At 39.8% G+C, this 20,462-nt stretch overlaps 1 protein-coding gene across 3 annotated transcripts in view; it reads right to left on the reverse strand.

The window, feature by feature from the left end:
* GARRE1 (granule associated Rac and RHOG effector 1) overlaps nucleotides 1-18,585 on the reverse strand; it is a 74,234-nt gene extending 55,649 nt beyond the window's left edge. Inside the window, exon 1 of one of the 3 annotated variants that reach the window (XM_036441156.2) lies at nucleotides 18,563-18,585. The gene's annotated coding sequence lies outside the window, so the exon portion shown is untranslated. Of the gene's footprint in view, nucleotides 1-4,912; nucleotides 4,986-18,562 lie in introns of those variants that run through there. The other 2 variants (XM_036441158.2, XM_036441155.2) reach the window with 2 other exon arrangements.
* Between the last annotated feature and the right edge of the window lie 1,877 nt (nucleotides 18,586-20,462).

A 20,462-nucleotide genomic window follows, 5' to 3' on the forward strand; every position in this document is an offset into this window, starting at 1 on the left:
TCATGCACCAGGCCTCTAGTAAATAAAAGTATAGCAACCTTATCCCAGCTAGCATGTCTATTAACTAAACTGGCCACCAACTGTAACTCTGTGTTCAAGAGAATCTTCTTTCTTAAAATCTCATAAACTTTTCAGGAAATAACATATCAAATAGCTACTTATAAGAAATATGCTCCTGCCAAAACTGGTTTGGCTCAGTGGACAGAGTGTCGGTCTGCGGATTGAAGGGTCCCAGGTTTGATTCCAGTCAAGGGCATGTACCTTGGTTATGGGCACATCCCCAATAGGGGATGTGCAGGAGGCAGCTGATTGATGTTTCTCTCTTATTGATGTTTCTAACTCTCTATCTCTCTCCCTTCCTCTCTGTAAAAAATCAACAAAATATATTAAAAAAAAGAAATATGCTCCCATATATTCTTTCTTTCCAATTCATGGCAATTAAGCCATCATATCTATCTCTACCCAAGGGCTCCATTATAATCAATGTGGCTTTATAAACTCTAATGTAGAATAGAAGTGCTCAACAGAAATGCTGAAGGAGGAAGGCTGTTCACATGAACACTGAGTGGTCTGTGAAGGAGAAACCATCATCTTGAGCTGGCGATAGGGAGCCTTGAAAACCCTTCTTTGTTCTGTGTTATGCATTAGTGCCTCTGGCTCTGAAAGTCCACCCTATTACTCTGCCAGATGGTTCTAGAAGGCCAAGTGAGAACCACATACTTATCTGATTTTTTAAAACGCATCAAAATTTCTTTTTTCATGTTACATGTTTCCAAGATTTATTTAAATGAAACTTCAAAATATACTTCACCAAATTCATCTACAAATTCATGCAATCTTTATAAAAATTTGAACTTTTTTAATAGAAATGGGCAAACTAACCCTAAAATCATATGAAAATGCAAAAGACCCAAGATGGCCAAACAAATATTTAAAAAGTATATTGGAAGACTTACACGTCCTGATTGGAAAGCCTACTTAAAGCTATAGTAATCAAGACAGTGGACTACTACAATAGTATAAGGAAAGATATGTATTTTTTAGAATTGAGAGTTTAGAATAAACCCAAATATCTATTGTTAACTGATTATAGGCAAGGGTGCCAACTCCATTCAACTGGAAAAGAATAGCCTTTTTCAATAAATGCTGGGACTAGATATCCACTTGCAAAAGAATGAATATGGATCCCTATCTTATATCATAAAACTTAACTCAAAAATGAATCTAAAACATAAATATAAGCAAAGACTGAGAGAAATCAGGAAGGTTCTTATGAAAAAACACTAGTAAAATTCTTAGGAAAAAAACAGGTAAATCTTTGATTAGGAAATGGTTTCTTAGACATGACATCTAAAGCACAAACAATACAAGAAAAATAGATAAATTGGACTTTATAGAATTAAAAATGCTTATACATCAAAGGTTAATCTCTACCAAGGTAAACAGACAACTCACAGAATGGTAAAAAAAAAATATATATATACCTTAAAATCATATATCTGTTAAGCATCTCTTATCCAGAATATATAAAGAACTCTTAAAATTCAACAATAAAATTACAAATACCCAATTAAAAGATGGATAAAGGGTTTGAATAGACATTTCTTCAAACATATAAAACCGTCCAATAAGCAAGTGAAAAAATGCTCAACACAATTAGTCATTAGGGAAATACAAATCAAAACCATAATAAGACACCACTTCACACAACGCTAGAATGACTACAATAAAAAGACACCACTTCACACAATGCTAGAATGACTACAAGAAGTTAAGTTTAGGTGAGAATATAGAAAAAAATGGAACCTTCGTACATTGCTGGTGAGAATACAAAATGATGCTGCCACTGTGAAAAGCAGTCAAGCAGTTCCTCAAAATGTTAAACAGATAACTGCCATATAACCAAGCAATTCTACTCTCTTCTTTTAAAATATATTTTATTGATTTCTCACAGAGAGGAAGGGAGAGGGTCAGAGAGTCAGAAACATCAACCAGCTGCCTCCTGTACACCCCCCACCGGGCATGCAACCACAACCAAGGTACATGCCCTAGACAGGAACTGAACCCAGGACCCTTCAGTCCGCAGACCGATGCTCTATCCACTGAGCCAAACCGGTCCCGGCTCTTCTTCTTCTTTTTTTTTTTAAGACAGATCAAGCAAGCAAGGGGGAAGGATAGAAGGAGGGAAAAAAGAAAGAGATTTGTTGTTCCACTATTTATACATTCATTGGTTGCTCCTTGTATGTGTTCTGACGGGATCGAACAAGAAACTTTGGCATACAGGGACAACACTAAACAACTGAGCTATCAGGCAGGGCAAGCAATTCTACTCTTAAGAAGTCAGACACATGAAGCCACATATATGATATGATCCACTGACATGAACTGTCCAGAATAGACAAATCCACAGAAACAGAAAGTAGATTTGTGGAGTAACTGCTAATGGGTTTCTTTATGGGAGGTGATGATAAGATTCTGAAGTTGGATAGTTGGGATGGGTGCACAACTCTGAATATACTAAAACACATATGGTCCGTGACATATTTCATCTTTCATTTCCGTTTTCCCTATGTAACTTATTTAACAGCAAAAGGCATAAAAACAAGTACATAAAAATCAGTTTCCAAGGGATACATTTAATGTTAGACCTAGTCTTCTTTTCATATTCAACTAGAAACCTGTATTTACTAGTAAATGCTGCTATCCAGACTTTGTCCCTTGAAGATCATATAATTTAAGCCCTTCCATTTCCAGATGAGAAGGAGAAAATGCCAGGATACTATATGTCTTGCATATATCACACAGTGTCAAAATCAAACTTGGGTATCTTGAGTCTCAGAACTCTAAACACATATATAAACATTCTGTTCTCAACTACTCAGACTGGAGATAAAATAAGCCAAGCTGATTGGTGTTTCTCTCTCATTAATGTTTCTAACTCTCTATCCCTTTCTCTTCCTCTCTGTAAAAAAATCAATAAAAATATATTTAAAAAAAATTAAGATCATGTAAGGAGCCTCTGGGACAACTTCAAAGGTTCTAACATTCGTATTATAGGGGTGCACAAAGAAGAAGAGAGACAGCAAGATATTGAAAACCTATTGAAGAAATGAAAGAAAACTTCCCTACTGGTGAAAGACACAGACTTCCAGGAAGCACAGAGCATCCTAAAAAGAGGAACCCAAAGAGGACCACACTACCCTGCCCCTTTTAAGCAAGTTTTTCACAAGATGCTGTATTAATATCAACCTTATTAAACTAGGATGAAAAGAAAGAAGCCAATAAAAACCAATCATGGCTGAAGGACTTCTTAATATTAGAATCAGAATACCATTCTTAATAGAATGACTATTAAAATGCAGATTCCTGGCAATGGTCAGTGTGGTTCAGTTGGTTAGGCATCATACCACACACCAAAAGGTCTTGGGTTCAGTTCTTAGGGCAAATGCCTGGGCTGTGGGCTCTACCCCTGGTAGAAGGTATGCAAGAGACAGGAGATTGATGTTCAGCTCTCACATCAATGTTTCTCTCTCTCCCATTTTCTCTCAAAATCAATAAAAATATTTTTTAAATTCAGATTCCAGGGAACAATCCAAACCTAAAGAATCAATCTCTGGGGATAGGAGCAGATACATGCTTCAAAATCTTTCCAGGTGATTCTGGTGCATGCTATAATTTGAGAACCAAAATACTCAGTTGAAAACTTGCTGAAAGTAACAAGGATTGAGGGCACCTTAGCATGGACATCTGAAAATACTGACCACATGAATACCATTTAACGCAATTCAGATAGTTCACTAATATTCCTATACGTTCAAGAATACAGAAAGTATCTCACCATGAGGTCATAGTTTGATTCCCAGTCAGAGCATATGTCTGGATTGCGGGCTCAATCTCCAGTGGGGGGTTATGCAGGAGGCAGCCAATCAATGATTCTCTTTAATCATTAATGTTTCCATCTCTTTCTCCCTCTCCCTTCTTCTCTGAAGTAAATAAAAACTTATTTTTTAAAAAGTAATATATCTAAGTACTTAGGTGCATATTTGTGTGCACTTTAAACTTAAAAAAAAATTATATATGTTTTTATTAGAGAGAGGAAGAGAGAGTGATAGAGAGCTAGAAACATAAATAAAAAGAGAGAATTACAACTGGCTGCCTCCTGCACACCTTGCAACTGGGCATATAACCTGACCGGGAAATGAACTGTGACTTTCTGGTTCATGGGCTGATGTTCAATCATTAAGCCACACCAACCAGGCCTATATATCACTTAAAAAAAAAAAATTCTTCTGCCCTTGCCAGTGCACAAAGATGTCACAGGTTCGATTCCTAGTCAGGGCACATGCCCTGTTTGTGGCCTTGATCCCCAGTGGGCAGGAGGCAGCTGAGTGATGTTCCTTTCTCACAGAGATGTTTCTTTTTCTCCATCTCTCTAAAAATCAGTAAAATGTATATATTTAAAATACAATAAATAAAGTTCTTGTCAATGCTGTTTTACTGTATTTTTAATGGTTCCGACACCCCGTATTTTTCTGCCTGAAGGGCTAAGACATGTTTGTATGTTTTACTGTGCATGAGATTCTCAAACACATCGCAAAAAAGGACACTTCAATAGATGTCACATCTTTTCAACACCACAAAAGTTCTCATATTAAAATTAAATTCAAAACTTATTACATCATTTAAAATAAAGCATTCCATTCTGCAACCAAAATGATCAGCAATTTCTATTTCAAACAACAAAAAAAGCATGCTACATGAAGTTTAAGTGAAGAGGGTTTTCTTATATCCATAACTGATAAGATATAAAAAGTGGTCAACCTAAGAAAATCTGAAGGACTTCCCTTTGGAGAGTACAGTGGATAAGGTGGCTTTAGGGAAGACTGGGTGAGATCCTGGCTCTGCCACTTACCAGCTATGTGACTTTGGGCAAGTTCTTTAACCTCTCTGTGCCTCAGTTTCATCGCCTGCAAAATAGATATAATAACAGTAACTACTGTTATTGATTTAAATTTATACATATAAAGAAAGCACTTAGAATCATGTCTAGCACATATGAAGCACTATAGATTTGACTTCATTATTTTATTCCTACACAATAAGGCCTTGCTATCTCTGCTTTTCTGGAATAAAGTTTCTAACAAATAAGAAAGGTCTTGCCGAAACTGGTTTGGCTCAGTGGATAGAGCGTCGGCCTACAGAGTGCAAGGTCCCGGGTTCGATTCTGGTCAAGGGCATGTACCTTGGTTGCGGGCACATCCCCAGGAGGGGGTGTGCAAGAGGCAGCTGATTGATGTTTCTCTGTCATCGATGTTTCTAACTCTCTATCCCTTTCTCTTCCTCTCTGTAAAAAATCAATAAAATATATTTTTTTAAAAAGAAAAAAAGATAGGTCTTGTAACGCCACCCAATCCCTGAACTGAGTCTATGTATGTATCCTAGGACGGGCAACATAAAGCTTTAGTGAAGTGATAGCTATATTCTGTCAACATAAAGAACAAATTTTAAATCCATTCCAGTTACTGAGCCAACAGACAAAATAGAGTGAAAAGCAGTCTTGTTGATAGCAATGATATGGCACAAAGTAGCCTCATTTTAAGATGACCAGTTAAATTAATAGTCTCATGCACTTACCTTCCCACCCTCCCCAAATCCCAATGACATAATAGTAAAGACGTTTGAAAAAGGGAATAGCAGCATCCTATCTAATAAAAGAGTAATATGCAAATTAACCACCACTTTGCTATATCTACAAGCCACACCCAACATCCAATCAGAGCAAGTATGAAAATTAACCCCAACCAAGATGGCTGTGGCCACGGAGCAAGCAGGAGGGAGACTGGGTAAATACCCATTTTGAGTGAGCAGGTACAGAAATCAAGAAATAGGTTCATCTGTCCAATCTCCTCCATACTTCTCACTCTGATCAATGAATTTGTCAACTTGTCTTGAAAGAACAGGAACTTCTTGTCAATTCCTAGATTATCGGCTCAATTCTTGATTGACAAGGATCGCCAATTAGTGCAAGAAAACAAAAAGGACCAAAAGACAACTAAGATGAAAAGCAGGTCATTACTTTGTTAGCTTAGTGTCTACATATCAATTGAAAGTAATTATTAATATAGAGAATATTTACTGAATCCAGGGATTGCATTATTAAATTATTTTAATTATATTTTCTGAAGTACTCAATGTAAAATATATAATTTTTAAAAACTATTATTTTTTAAATATATTTTATTGATTTTGTACAGAGAGGAAGGGAGAGAGATAGAGAGTCAGAAACTTCGATGAGAGTCATCGATCAGCTGCCTCTTGCACACCCCCCACTGGGGATCTGTCCACAACCAAGGTACATGCCCTTGACCGGAATCGAACCCGGGACCCTTCAGTCCCCAAGCCGACGCTCTATCCATTGAGCCAAACCGGTCCCGGCAAAACAATATTTTTTTAAATATATTTTATTGATTTTTCACAGAAAGGAAGGGTGAGGGATAGAGAGCTAGAAACATTGATGAGAGAGAAACATCGACAAGCTGCCTCCTGCACCCCCCCACACGGGATGTGCCCATAATCAATGTACATGCCCTTGACTGGAATCGAACTCAGGACCCTTCATTCCGCAGAACGATGCTCTATCCACTGAGCCAAACCGGTTTCGGCTAAAAGCATTATTTTTAAAATTAAAAAATTTCTGGCTGGGCGGCGTAGTTGGTTGGAATGTCTTCCTGTACACCAAAAAGTGTTGTTCCCAGTTAGGGCACACACCTGGTTGGGGTGCATATGAGAGATGTTTCTCACTCTTTTCCCCCCACTCTTTTTAATTAAAAAAAAAAAATTGATTTCAGAGAGGGAGAGGGAGAGACAGACATATCAATGATGAGAGAGAGTCATTGATTGGCTGTCTCCTGCACAGGGATCGAGCTTGTAACCAAAACACGTGCCCTGATCGGGAATTGAACCCTGACCCTCCTGGTTCTTAGGTCGATGCTCAACAACTGAGCCATGCTGGCCGGGCCTTTTCCATTCTTTCTAAAGTCAATAACCATATCCTCGGGTGAGGATTAAAAAAAAAAAAATCATATGAGACCCCATAAAAAACTATTTTAGTCCTAGAAAAAGACCTGAAAAGAAGTTCTAACATCTACAAAGAGGTTTAAGAAGAAAAATCAGAAGGAAGCAGAAATCAGGAAAGAATTCTTGGAAATAGGAAATATGATTGCCAAGATGAAAACAAGGAAAGAAATAAAATGGGAGTGGAGTAGGGCATAGGAGATACACACACACACACACACACACACACACACACACACACGTCTATATTTCTTAAAATGAAGCAACAAAAAAATAAACCAATAAAAATGATTTCCTATGAGGTATAGAAAGAAAGAAAAGCAGGAAGGAAGCCATACTTCTCTCAATCTACCTGGCTTTATAGCTTTATTAGAGGCCCGGTGCACAAATTTGTGCACCAGTGGGATCCCTCAATCTGGCCTGTGGGATTGGGCCAAAACTGGCTCTCCAACACCCACTGGTGGTCCCAGATTATGAGAGGGCACAGGTCAGGTCTACGGACCCAACTGGTATATGACTGAGGTCAGGGAAGGGACTCAGGAGGTTGGCCAACCGGGGAGGGCTCCAGAGTATGTCTGGCCCATCTCACTCAGTCCCGATAGGATGGACCCCAGAAGCAAGCTAACCTACTGGTCAGAGCATCTGTCCCCAGTGGTCAGTGCACGTCATAGTGAGCAGTTGAGTGGCAGTAACATATCATTAGCATATTATGCTTTGATTGGTTGAATGGCCAACTGGACATATTAGGCTTTTATTATATAGGATCTTTAGAATCATGTAAATATTGAACATAACTTTTAAAAAGTAAATTTTAGAAATCCCTAAAAACAAACAAACAAGAGAAACCAAGATGGTGGCATAAGATAAACAACTAAACGTGGCCTACCACAACAATTTTATTTTATTTATTTATTTATTTTAAATATATTTTATTGATTTTTTACAGAGAGGAAGGGAGAGAGATAGAGAGCTAGAAACGTCGATGAGAGAGAAACATCGACCAGCTGCCTCCTGCACACCCCCCACCGGGGATGTGCCCGCAACCAAAGTACATGCCCTTGACCGGAATCGAACCCGGGACTTCTCAGTCCACAGACCGACGCTCAACCACTGAGCCACACTGGCCAGGCTACCACAACAATTTTAAAATTACAACTGGAAAACAGAGCAGACATTGTCCAGAAACACCAGAAAGCTGGCTGAGTGGAAGCTCTACTAACTAGAAAAAAAGAAAAAAGGCTGCCGAGCCTCAGGAGCTGTGGAGGTGAGGAGATCTGTGAGCATGGAAAGGGCAGGTGGCTGAATCTGCTGCTGGCTTACTCAAAGCATGTGGAGAGGGCGGGCAGCTAACAGCGTGGCTAGCTTTCTCGTTCAGGAGAAAAACAAAACCTCCCGATTGCACTGATAGCCAGCTCCGGTCGGGGAGAAATTGGACTGTCAGGAAGCAGGCGAAACTCAAGAGCAGCCTTCTCTCAGAGGTGCGCGCATGTGACCAGCAGCCATTGCTGTGGGACTCGAAGAACAGGGCCCTCTTAAGGCGGGGCTGACGGGAAACCAAAGCTTGTCTGTGTCACCATGAGACTCCGCCCCATCCAAGCTGAGCACAGAAACCCTCCTAGCGAGACAATGCTGATCATCACAGCATTTGGCTTGGAGATCAACTCTTCCCAGTGATAATAGCAACAAGCAAGGCTTAACTACAACAAGACTGCTCAAAAAGCCCACAAAGGGCTGCACCAAGAGGATCCACCACAGGTAACTGGGGAGGCTGAGCTACTGGGCCCTGCTAGGACACCTAGCACACAAAGCCACTCCATCAACTCAGGGAAGCAGCTAAAATGTGGAGACAAAGAGGCAGGCCTCAATTGAAGGAAATGAAGGAAAGCAAAAGTCTGGATATAGAGTTCAAAACCACAGTTATAAGGTTTCTTAAGAATTTCCTAGAAAAGACCGATAAATGAGATCCTTCAGGATATGAAAAGGAATCAACTAGAAATTAAGCATTCACTGACTGAAATAAAGAATATTATACAGAGACCTAAAAGCAGACTAGAGGATCGCAGGAATCAAGTCAAAGATTTGGAATACCAAGAAATTAAAAACACTCCTCTGGAAAAGCAAAAAACAAATAGAATACAAAAAGTTGAAGATAGTGTAAGAAGCCTCTGGGACAACTTCAAGCGAACCAACATCAGAATTATGGGGGTCCCAGAAGATGAGAGGAGAGAGAGCAAGATATTGAAAACCTATTTGAAGAAATAGTGACAGAAAACTTCCCCCACCTGGTGAAAGTAATAAATTTACAAGTCCAGGATGCACACAGAACCCCAAACAAAAGGGATCCAAAGAGGACCACACCAAGACACATCATAATTAAAATTCCAAGAGTAAAAGACAAAGAGAGAATTTTAAAAGCAGCAAGAGAAAAGCAGTTAGTTACTTATAAGAAAGCATCCATACGATTGTCAGCTGATTTTTCAACAGAAACTATGCAGGCCAGATGGGAATGGCAAGAAATATTCAAAGTAATGAATAGCAAGAACCTACAACCAAGATTACTCTAGCCAGCAAAGCTATAATTCAGAAGTGAAGGGCAGATAAAGAGCTTCACACACACACAAAAAAGTTAGAGGCCGAAACCGGTTTGGCTCAATGGATAGAGCGTCGGCCTGTGGACTGAAAGGTCCAGGGGTTCGATTCCGGTCAAGGGCATGTACTTTGGTTGCGGGCACATCTCCAGTAGGGGGTGTGCAAGAGGCAGCTGATCGAGGATTCCCTCTCATCGATGCTTCTAACTCTCTATCCCTCTCACTTCCTCTCTGTAAAAAATCAATAAAATATATTAAAAAAAGAAAAAAAAGTTAGAGGAGTTCATCACCGCCAAACCAGATTTATATAAAATGCTGAAAAGTATTCTTTAAGAAGAGGGATAAGAAGATAAAGATAAAAATTATGAACAATTATGTAACTATCAACAAGTGAATCTAAAAACCAAAGGAATAAAAAATCTGATGAACAGTATTAACTTGTGAATATAATAGAATCAGGAGTATAGAAAGGAAGTGGACTGACGATTCTCGGGGAAAAGGGGAATGGGAGGGTGCAGGGAGAGACTGAACAAAAATCGTACACCTATGGATGAGGTCAGTGGGGGGGTAAGGGCAGAGGGTGGGGTAGGGATCTGGCGGAGGGGAGCTATTGGGGGGAAAAAGAGAAAAATTGTAATAATCTGAATAATAAAGATTTATTGTTAAAAAAAATTACACACACACACAAAAAAAGAAAAAAACAGACAAATGAACCCAATCTATTTATCAAGAAGATTTTACTGTGAAGTAAAGAGTGTTTTGACTGTACCTCTCTGATGTTATTGTTAACAAAGGAGAAGAGACACAGATATGAAATAAAAATTCTTTAATTATCTGAATTTGAAATATCAGCCTGAAATCATGATTTTTTTTTTCCTTTCCAAATAGTACATACTTTATAGAAAAGACCTAGAATTCACATCCCAATTGCAACAAATGCCCCTAATATGATTTCCCACCAAAAAGAAACAGAGTTCATTACAGAACAGAAATGGCTGATTCTAGATCTCAGGCCAGAAACAAAAAGATAATGCCAAGACCGGTTTGGCTCAGTGGATAGAGCGTCGGCCTGCGGACTAGAAGGTCCCAGGTTCGATTCCGGTCAAGGGCATGTACCTTGGTTGCGGGCACATCCCCAGTGTGTTGTGTGCAGGAGGCAGCTGATCGATGATTCTCTCTCATCGATGTTTCTAACTCTCTATCCCTCTCTCTTCCTCTCTGTAAAAAATCAATAAAATATATATTAAAAAAAAAAAAAAAGATAAGCCCTAGAATTTTTATCTGGCCAGATCCAGGGAATCCATCTTATAATATCTGGTTTGTGTCAAAAGGACCCAGAGTCAACCTGAAGAAAAAGCTCTATAAATGGCCAATTATGAGACAACTTAAGCATAAAAAAGAATAACTTTTCAGGAGAAAAATTCAAAAAATATATAAAAATTAATGAATTTGGATTTGGCAATGATTTCTTGAATATCACACCAAAAGCACAGGAAGCAATAGGTTAATTAGACTTTATCAAAATTAAAACTTTTGTACATCAAAGGACACTATCAATTGACTGAAAAGGCAGCCCATAAAATGGGAGAAAATATTTGTAAATCATATATTTAAAAAGGAATCAATAGCCAGCACCGGTTTGGCTCAGTGGTAGAGCGTCGGTCTGCGGACTGAGGGGTCCCGGGTTCGATTCCGGTCAAGGGCATGTACCTTGGTTGCGGGCACATCCCCAGTGGGGGGGGTGCAGGAGGCAGCTGGTCGATGATTCTCTCTCATCAATGTTTCTAGCTTTCTATCCCTCTCTCTTCCTCTCTGTGAAAAATCAATAAAATATATTATAAAAAAAAAAAAGGAATCAATATTCAGAATATATAAAGAAGTTCTACAACTCATGATAAAAAAAACAAAGGCTACTGAGTAAAAAAACCAAACAGTCCAATTGTAAAATGGGTAAAGAACTTTAATAGAGCCCTGACTGATGTGAATGAGTGGATGGAGTGTCGGCCTGCGGTCTGAGGGGGTTCTGGTTTTGATTCTGGTCAAGGGCATGTGCCTTGATTTCAGGCACATCCCTGGTTGGGGGGGAGTGCAGGAGGCGGCTGATCAATGTTTCTTTCTCATCAATTTTTCTGGTTCTCTCTCCTTCTCCCTTCCTCTCTGTAAAAAAACAATAAGTATATCTTAAAAAAAAAAAAAAAAAAAAAAAAAAAAAAAAAAAAAAAAAAAAAAAAAACTTGAGTAGAAATGTATCCAAAGAAATAGACAAATAGCCGAAACCAGTTTGGCTCAATGGATAGAGCGTTGGCTTGGGGACTGAAGGGTCCCGGGTTCGATTCCGGTCAAGGGCATGTACCTTGGTTGCAGGCATATCCCCAGTAGGGGGTGTGCAAGAGGCAGCTGATCGATGACTCTCTCTCATCGATGTTTCTAACTCTGTATCTCTCTCCCTTCTTCTCTGTACAAAATCAATAAAATACATTTTTTAAAAATTAAACATATAAATATCACATAATCCAGCAATTCCAATCCTGAGTATATATACAAAAGAACTGAAAGCAGGAACTTGAACAGTTATTTGTACACCAATTATCATTGCAGAAGTAGCAAAAAGGTGGAACCAAGCCAGATGGACATCGACAATGAATGGATAAACAAAATGTGGTATAACCATACAATGGCCTATTAGCCTATAAAGGAAGGAAATCCTAATACATGCTTCAGTATGGATGAGCCTATATCCACATATGTGGCAAGCTATCTCTCTACCTGACAGGCCTTTGGTTTGCCAAAACCTGGCAATAGTTGCAGTATTTGTGCCTTAGAGTGGTTGCTTTGGTTGCAGTATCTGTGCCTTAGGGTGGCTACTTCAAAGTCAAGGCTAGATAACAGGATCATCAAACACACTCAGGTTTGATATGGGTGGAGAGTGCTGGCTATTTCTGTGGGGAGCCCGTCCTTTGTCCTTTTATCTTTTATGTTTACAGCATCTTGGACTACACACACACACACAAACACACACACACACACACACAATTTTTTCTTTTCTCTAGTCAAATATGTTCATCTGTTCTTTTACAGTCTCAGGTTTTGCAACTAAATATAGAACCCTCTGAAGCAGATATACAAAATAGCTAACAAGCACATGTAAAGACGCTCAAAATCACTAGTAATCAGGGAAATGCAAATCAAAACCACAAGATCCCACTCCATAACCTCAATAAAAAAAACAGACAATAACAAGTATCGACAAGGATGTGGAAAATTTGGAAGCCTGTGGAATGTAAAATGGTGCAGATACTTTGGAAAATAGCCTGGAAGCAGCTTAAAAGGCTAAACATAGCCCTGATCAGGGTTCTCAATGGTTAGAGCATTAGCCCAAGCATCAAAGGGCCTTGGGTTTGATTCTCGGTCAGGGGCACATAGCTGGGTTGCAGCTTTGATCCCGGTGCAGGAGGCAGTCAATTGATGTTCTTCTCCCATCAATGTTTCTCCCTTTCCCCCTTCCACTCTCTCTAATAATCAAAGAAAAAAATAATCCTTGCGAAAGGATTAACAAAACTAAAGGTTAAATATTAAATTACGATATAACCAAGTAATTCCACAACTATGTATATACCCAAGAACAATGAAAAATGTGTTTACTGAAAACTATATGAAAGTTCAGAGCAACAATATTCAAAATAGTGAAAAAAGAGGAAACAACCAAATATCTTTCAACAGATCAATAAAATGTAATCTAGGCATACTTACTATTCAGGCATAAAAAGGGGAAAAAAGTACTGATACGTGCTATGACATAAATCAGCAGTCGCTAACCAGTGCTCTGTGGACCACTAGTAGTCTGTGAGGTCTGAAAGATTGGTGACCGCTGGTTTAAGGAAACCTTCGCAGCAGCGGTAGCCAACCGGTGGTCCGAGGATCACTGGTGGTCCCTGAGGTCCAAAAAGTTGGTGGCTGCTGACATAAATTGAGCTTTGAAAACATCATGCTACCCTAGATGGTTTGGCTCAGTGGACAGAGCGTCAGCCTGCAGACTGAAGGGTCCCACCTTCTATTCGAGTCAAGGGCACATGCCAGGGCTGCAGGCTCGATCCCCAGTAGGGGGCGTGTAGTAGCAGCCAATCAATGATTCTCATCACTGATGTTTCTATCTCTCCCTCTCCCTTCCTCTCTGAAATCAATAAAATATATTTTTAAAAAAGTAAGAAAACATCATGCTAAGTGAAGGAAGCCAGACACAAAAGGCCACATATTGTATGATTCCATTAATATGAAATGTCCAGCATAGGCAAATCCATTGAACCAGAAAAATTAATGATTGTGTAGGACTGGGTTGATGGGAAGAATGAGAAATGACTGCTAATGAATATGGTTGTTGTTGTTGTTGTGTGTTTTTTTAAGTAATGAAATGTTTTGATATTAACTGTAATGATACTGTGTTTCCCCGAAAATAAGACATCCTCCAAAAATAAGACCTACTTACAGGTTTCCTTCTGAGTGAAATATAAAGCATCCCCCCGAAAATAAGGCCCCCCTTAGGCTAAACATGAGAGATTTGGTCCACTGATTCTGAAAGAAATGGAATCACAAGAAACTCACCAGGAAATTCAGGAATTGGATTGTTATGATGATGTTCCAGAAGATGATGACATGACTGTCACTGAATAAATGAGTAAATTCTTGATACTAAAGGATTCACAGTTTGTTTGGTTTGTGTTGACAACTACCGTACTACCGTATCGTATACAGGTAATAAATTTCCTTTATTTTCATTTAACAATAAATGTGTACCGTATTCTTCTTCATTGAAAAATAAGATCCCCTGAAAATAAGACCTAGAGCACCTTTGGGAACAAAAATTAATATAAGACACTGTCTTATTTTCGGGGAAACAGGGTAGTTGTATAACTGTGAATATATTAAAAATCATTGAATTATACATTTTAAATAGATATTGTGGCATGTGAGTTAATTTCAATAAAGCCATTTTTTATTTAAAAAAAACACCAACAAATACATAACTATCAACAAGTAAATCTAAAAACCAAGGGAATTATAAAATCTGATGAACAATATGAACTGGTGAATATAATAGAATCAGAGGTATGGAAGAGGAGTGAACTGACGATTCTTGGGGAAAAGGGGAGAGGGGGATGTGGGAAGAGACTGAACATAAACTGTGCACCTATGGATGAGGACAATGGGGGTGGGGAAAGGGCAGAGGGTGGGCTGGGAACCTGGTGGAGGGGAGCAATGGGGGGGGGGGAATGAGGAAAATCTGTAATAATATGAACAATAAAGATTTATTTTAAAAAAAAGAAAAAACATGAAAGACCCCATAAACAATTTCCTCTTCATAGGAAAAAGATACAAAAATTTTTCCTCTCTAGTTCACAACAATGTAAATTTAAATATCTACCCTTGCTAATGTGGAGACACTACAGGAAATTCTTTAGGGAGATTAGTGAAGTTATTGTCTATGAAGTTCAAAGCCCAACCATTTCTATGTTTTTTGGCAGTTCAGAAGGACACAGGCCATATTTAGAAATGCACTCCAGAAAAATGCTTTGAAGACTTTTAGTTTCAACATTCATAAATTAAAAATACCTAACCAGGCAAGAAAAAATGCCTGAAAGATTTAGTTCTCTTTCTCTCTCTTAGGACTCTCCTTTTTTTTGCTGCTCTTCTGTGTTGCCACATTAAAAAATAATATGAAAGGATGGTAGTTCTAGCGCTCCTCCTGCTCCTTTGGCCATTCTTAGTTGCTTCTGAGCCACACACCCTCTCTGACAGACCTGAAGTGCTGAGTGGTTACTCAGAGCTCTAAACTGTGCCCAGTCTGTTTCAACATATTCTCCCTGGGCAGGGTTCCCTAACCCACCTCTCTAAGCCAGATCTTTCTCCTGTGCTCCAGATCCCAAATACCCAGATCCCTACTAAACAGGCCTCCACGTCAATATCCAAACCAACTCTCCCCCGTCTTTCAGTGGCAGCACCCTTACCTACCTGAACAAGCCAGAAACCTGGAAGTTATCCTCTACTCCTCGTTCACCTTTACATCCAGTTAATCCTTTAGTCATATCCTTCCTGTCTTCTTAATGTCTGTCAGGCCTTTTCCCTTCTACCTTCACTGCCAATCTTCTTGCCTGAATTACAGAGAGCCTCCCGAGTGATTCCCCAAATGCCTGGACTGCTCCCCTCTGGTTGTTGTGTGGCTGTTCTATTAATAAAGTCAATGTAATCATGCCACTCTCCTGTGTAAAATCCATATAGCTCTCCACTATACTTCGCAACTTTCTTACACCACCACTCCCAATCTCTGCCCAACACTGCCCAGTTCTTGCTGTGCCATCTTCCCTCTTGCCATCTACACATTTAGTTCCCTCTGCCTGGAAAGCTCTCCTGGCTCACTCTCACTCCTCCTGGGTATCTAAATCAGACACCACCTCCTCTGGGAAGCTACCTTGACAAAAACTGAGTTAGGAGCAACTCTGTGTGCTATCATAACACCCATTTTGAGGCCCATTTTAGTATTATCTTTGCTGTACCATACCGAATCACAACTGCCAGTGTCCTTTGTACTTCCTGTCATTCAAGGTATTTGAGAGTGCTAAGCACACTATAAACATTCAACAGGTATTTGTTGAATGATTAGTTCATTCTTTTTTTTAAAATATATTTTATTGATTTTTTACAGAGAAGAAGGGAGAGAGATAGAGAGCCAGAAACGTCGATGAGAGAGAAAAATCGACCAGCTGCCTCCTGCATACCCCCCACCGGGGACGTGCCTGCAACCAATGCACATGCCCCCGACCGGAATCGAACCCGGGACACCCCAGTCCGCAGACCGATGCTCCACCACTGAGCCAAACCGGTCTTGGCAGTTCATTCTTGATATTATTTAATGGCTATGTCTATACAGCATTCACACAGTCAGCCTTGCCATTCACAAAGGCAGCAGTTAAATGCTGATAATAAAGTTCTGCTTTATTAAAAAAAAAAAAAAAAGCTACTGATGACATATCATGTTCACACAAAGTACTCCTCAGCAAAATGAACCATTCATTAAATGTCTACAATGGAGCTTTAGATGCATAGTCTCATTTTTAATGCTCAACTAGAACTGTAAAAGAAAAACAGCTGACATTAACTAAATGGGAACTAAGGGCCAGGCATTGTGCTATCCACTTTACACTTGCTACCAAATTTAATGCTCACAATGACCCTGAGAGGTAGGCAAGGCATCTAAAGAGGTTAAGTGAACTCTTCAAATTCTTAACTCTTGGATAAGGTGGTAGTCACCAACAGAGCTGGATTTGGGGCCTGGTTGTCTGCCACTAGAGGCTGAGTGCTCTATCAATGTACTATCCACCTCTGTCAGTCAAACATCTAGCCAAAGAAATTCTGTTTCTCACTCTTAGATGATTTAAATAAAGCTGTAGGCTTCTTGGAATTGACATAATGTTGAACTGGAGCAAGGAAAAGTGACCTCTCTTTAGAATATCATACCCATTGCATTGCTGATACCCAAATTCAACTCTCCAGTCAAGACCTCTCTTCCCCCCAAGACAAGACTCACAAAACATCTACTCACATATTCAAATTTACCTAGTCATCCTTCCATCCCCTGCTCCTCCTGCTGTATTTACTGCCAATCTTGAGCCTAAACCTAAGGTGTTATCCTTGTCTTGTTTCCTTACTTTATATCCCTTAAATTCAATCCTGCCAATCTTGTTCACTACAGTTCACAGTTGGATCCTGTTTATCTGTTCTACACAACTACTCCATAAATGTTAGCTACTGTTATGTTACTACATCCTAAATGCTCCTCATTCTCTTTTACACCACACTGTTCAGCTTCCAAGGAACTAACTAGCCTTCCAGAACCAGCATTTGAGGCTGAGAATGCCTTTTATGAGGACCAGAAGCCAAACTGCCAGATGCTCAGACCCCAGCTCTTTAAATGAACGCACACAGAAGGTATATCTCAAAGCTGGCTGATAGACAAGAACAAAATCTCAGTAGCAAACTAAAAATGTATGAGAATGTCAGACACTGGAATTAGTAACTAACAAATGGCTCCAATCCCAAGGAACCAAACATTCCATTTTATTCCATTTCACACAAGTAGTAAGTCAGCATTCATTCCATTAGCATAGCAATTCTCAATAGTGGAGATGATTACACACGCATTTGCATGCCCAGGAGACATTCAGCAATGTCTGAAAACTTCTTTTTCAATACTCATCTGAGGATATGTTTATTGATCTTGGAGAGAAAAGAAGGGGAGGGGGAGAGGCGCATCAATGTGAAAGAGAAACATCAATCAGTTGTCTCTCACAAGCACCCCGACTGGGGATTGAATCTGTAATCTAGGTTATGTGCCCTGACCAGGAATCTAACTCACAACCTTTTGGTGTAGGGGACAATACTACAACCAACTGAGCCACCTAGCTAGGGCCGAAGATATTTTTTAGTTGTCACAACTGGGGGAGTGCTGGTGGGGAAGGCCAGAAATGCTGCCAAATATCCTACAATGCACAGTACAGCCCCCTATCCATGGAAAGACAAAGAATTATCCACTCAAAAGGTCAACAGTGCTGCTAATGAGCGCTTTGAGCTCCTTCTACATTCAAGTTACCTAATGTACAAAAAGTTACTTCTTCCCGGGAAGATGATACAAACTTCCCCAAAATTAAGCTACAACAGGTCCATAAGACAGTATCGCTGGAAAAGAGGTCGGTAAAAGCTAAATAAGTAGTTTAGAAACAAAGGCCATGAGTTTAGAAGAAGAGTGCCACAGAGGCTGAGACCCAGTCAGAGAGCTGAGCGAGAAGATGGGGCTCCTCAGTTTCACTCTGGGCCTGCCAGTCAAGGCCTCCAAAATAACCAGAAGCCACCTTTCAAGCCTTAGTCGTAACAGGGCCCTTCAATCCACCCGTTGCTCCTGCCACTGTTCACACACGACAGCAGCGGGTCCATAGGGTCAATATTCCCATCCCTGCTGTTAGCGCTGAAAACCCCTCACCTGCTCCACAAAAGCTCTGCCCTCCAGCTGAGCGGCACTTGTTCCTGCCCCCACAGCTGAGGAGGATATATCGTCATATCAACCTAATGGTGTTCCTATGATTCCTACAGGAAGGAGATAGTGGAAAGACAAAGATGGAAAATGCTTTAAATGGCTCAGGCCCTAAGGCCTTGTCTTCGCCCACCTAAAATCAGTGCTGTGCAGCAGCAGCCAGGAGCTGCCTCATTTCCTGTAGTTGCTCCATAAAAATAGGAAGTGGGGGAGGAAGTTCACAAAGCAGAAACAAAAGTAATCACTGTCCAGCTTCCTGAACACAAATCACTGAACAGGGAAGGTATCATTAAAACATCAAAACGGAAGGCAGGCCTGGAGAGCCAAGGCCAGAGGAAAGGAAGTGACTCTTCTGGGTCCACCAGGCCCAGACTGTCCCCAAAGAAAAATATGTGCAAAACTGGACAATAGCCTATTATACAGAAATAGTTTCCAAGGAACTAAATTAATTAAAAGCATGTTAATTTAAACAATCATGTGAAAATTCTTGAAACATTAAAGTCCTATCAGTAAAAAATGTCAATGAAAAAGTTTCAAGGAGGCCAAGATTAAACTATTTCCTTTTAGTCAAGAAGTAGCTACTGCCGGGACCGGTTTGGCTCAACGGATAGAGCGTCGGCTTGGGGACTGAAGGGTCCCGGGTTCGATTCCGGTCAAGGGCATGTACCTTGGTTGCGGGCAAATCCCCAGTAGGGGGTGTGCAAGAGGCAGCTGATCGATGACTCTCTCTCATCGATGTTTCTAACTCTCTATCTCTCTCCCTTCCTCTCTGTATAAAATCAATAAAAAAAATATATTAAAAAAGAAAAAAAGAAGTAGCTACTAAAACTGCTGTTAAAACAAAATAAAGTTATTAATGGCTGATCAGTTGACACAATCAATAGCCCAATGTTCTGCCAAAACCGGTTTGGCTCAGTGGATAGAGTGTCGGTCTGCACACTGAGGGGTCCCAGGTTCAATTCCGGTCAAGGGCATGTACATTGGTTGCGGGCACATCCCCGGTAGGGGGTGTGCAAGAGCAGCTGGTCGATGTTTCTCTCTCATCGACATTTCTAGCTATCTCTCTCTCTTCCTCTCTGTAAAAAATCAATAAAATATTATATATATATATATATATATATATATATATATATATATATATATATACTTTTTTATTATTATTATTGATTTCAGAGAGGGAGAGGGAGAAACAAAAACATCAACATAGGCATGTGCACAGACCGAGAATCGAATCCTGACCTCCTGATTTGTAAGGTTGATGCTCAACCACTGAGCCATGCAGGCCAGGCAAACATTTAATCTTTTAAAAATCCGTTATTACTTGGTCCTGCTGAGAACAAACCTAGCTATCTGATTTCTAGTAATAAATTAACTTACTATATTCTAAGACTGGTGTTTTACTCTTCTAATGAAGTCAAAAGACTAACTCTTAAAGGCTGTTGCCATTCAAACAAAAAAAGTATTTTTTAAAAAAGAATAACTATTTTAAAGTAATTTTTTAAAACCACAAAGCACTGATATAATTTTTAAAATATGTATTTTAGAGAGAACCATGGATGAGAGAGTGAAACTTCGATGGGCTGCTTCCAGCAGGCCCCATTCTGGGGAATCAAGCCTGCAGCCCAGGACAGGAACCTGTGACCTCGGTCATGGGATGGTGCTGGACCAACCGAGCCACATCAGCCAGACAGCACTGATGTAATTTTTCAAGCCCAATTTGT

Source organism: Pipistrellus kuhlii, unplaced genomic scaffold (assembly GCF_014108245.1).
Source record: "Pipistrellus kuhlii isolate mPipKuh1 unplaced genomic scaffold, mPipKuh1.p scaffold_m20_p_17, whole genome shotgun sequence".
NCBI lineage: Eukaryota > Metazoa > Chordata > Mammalia > Chiroptera > Vespertilionidae > Pipistrellus > Pipistrellus kuhlii.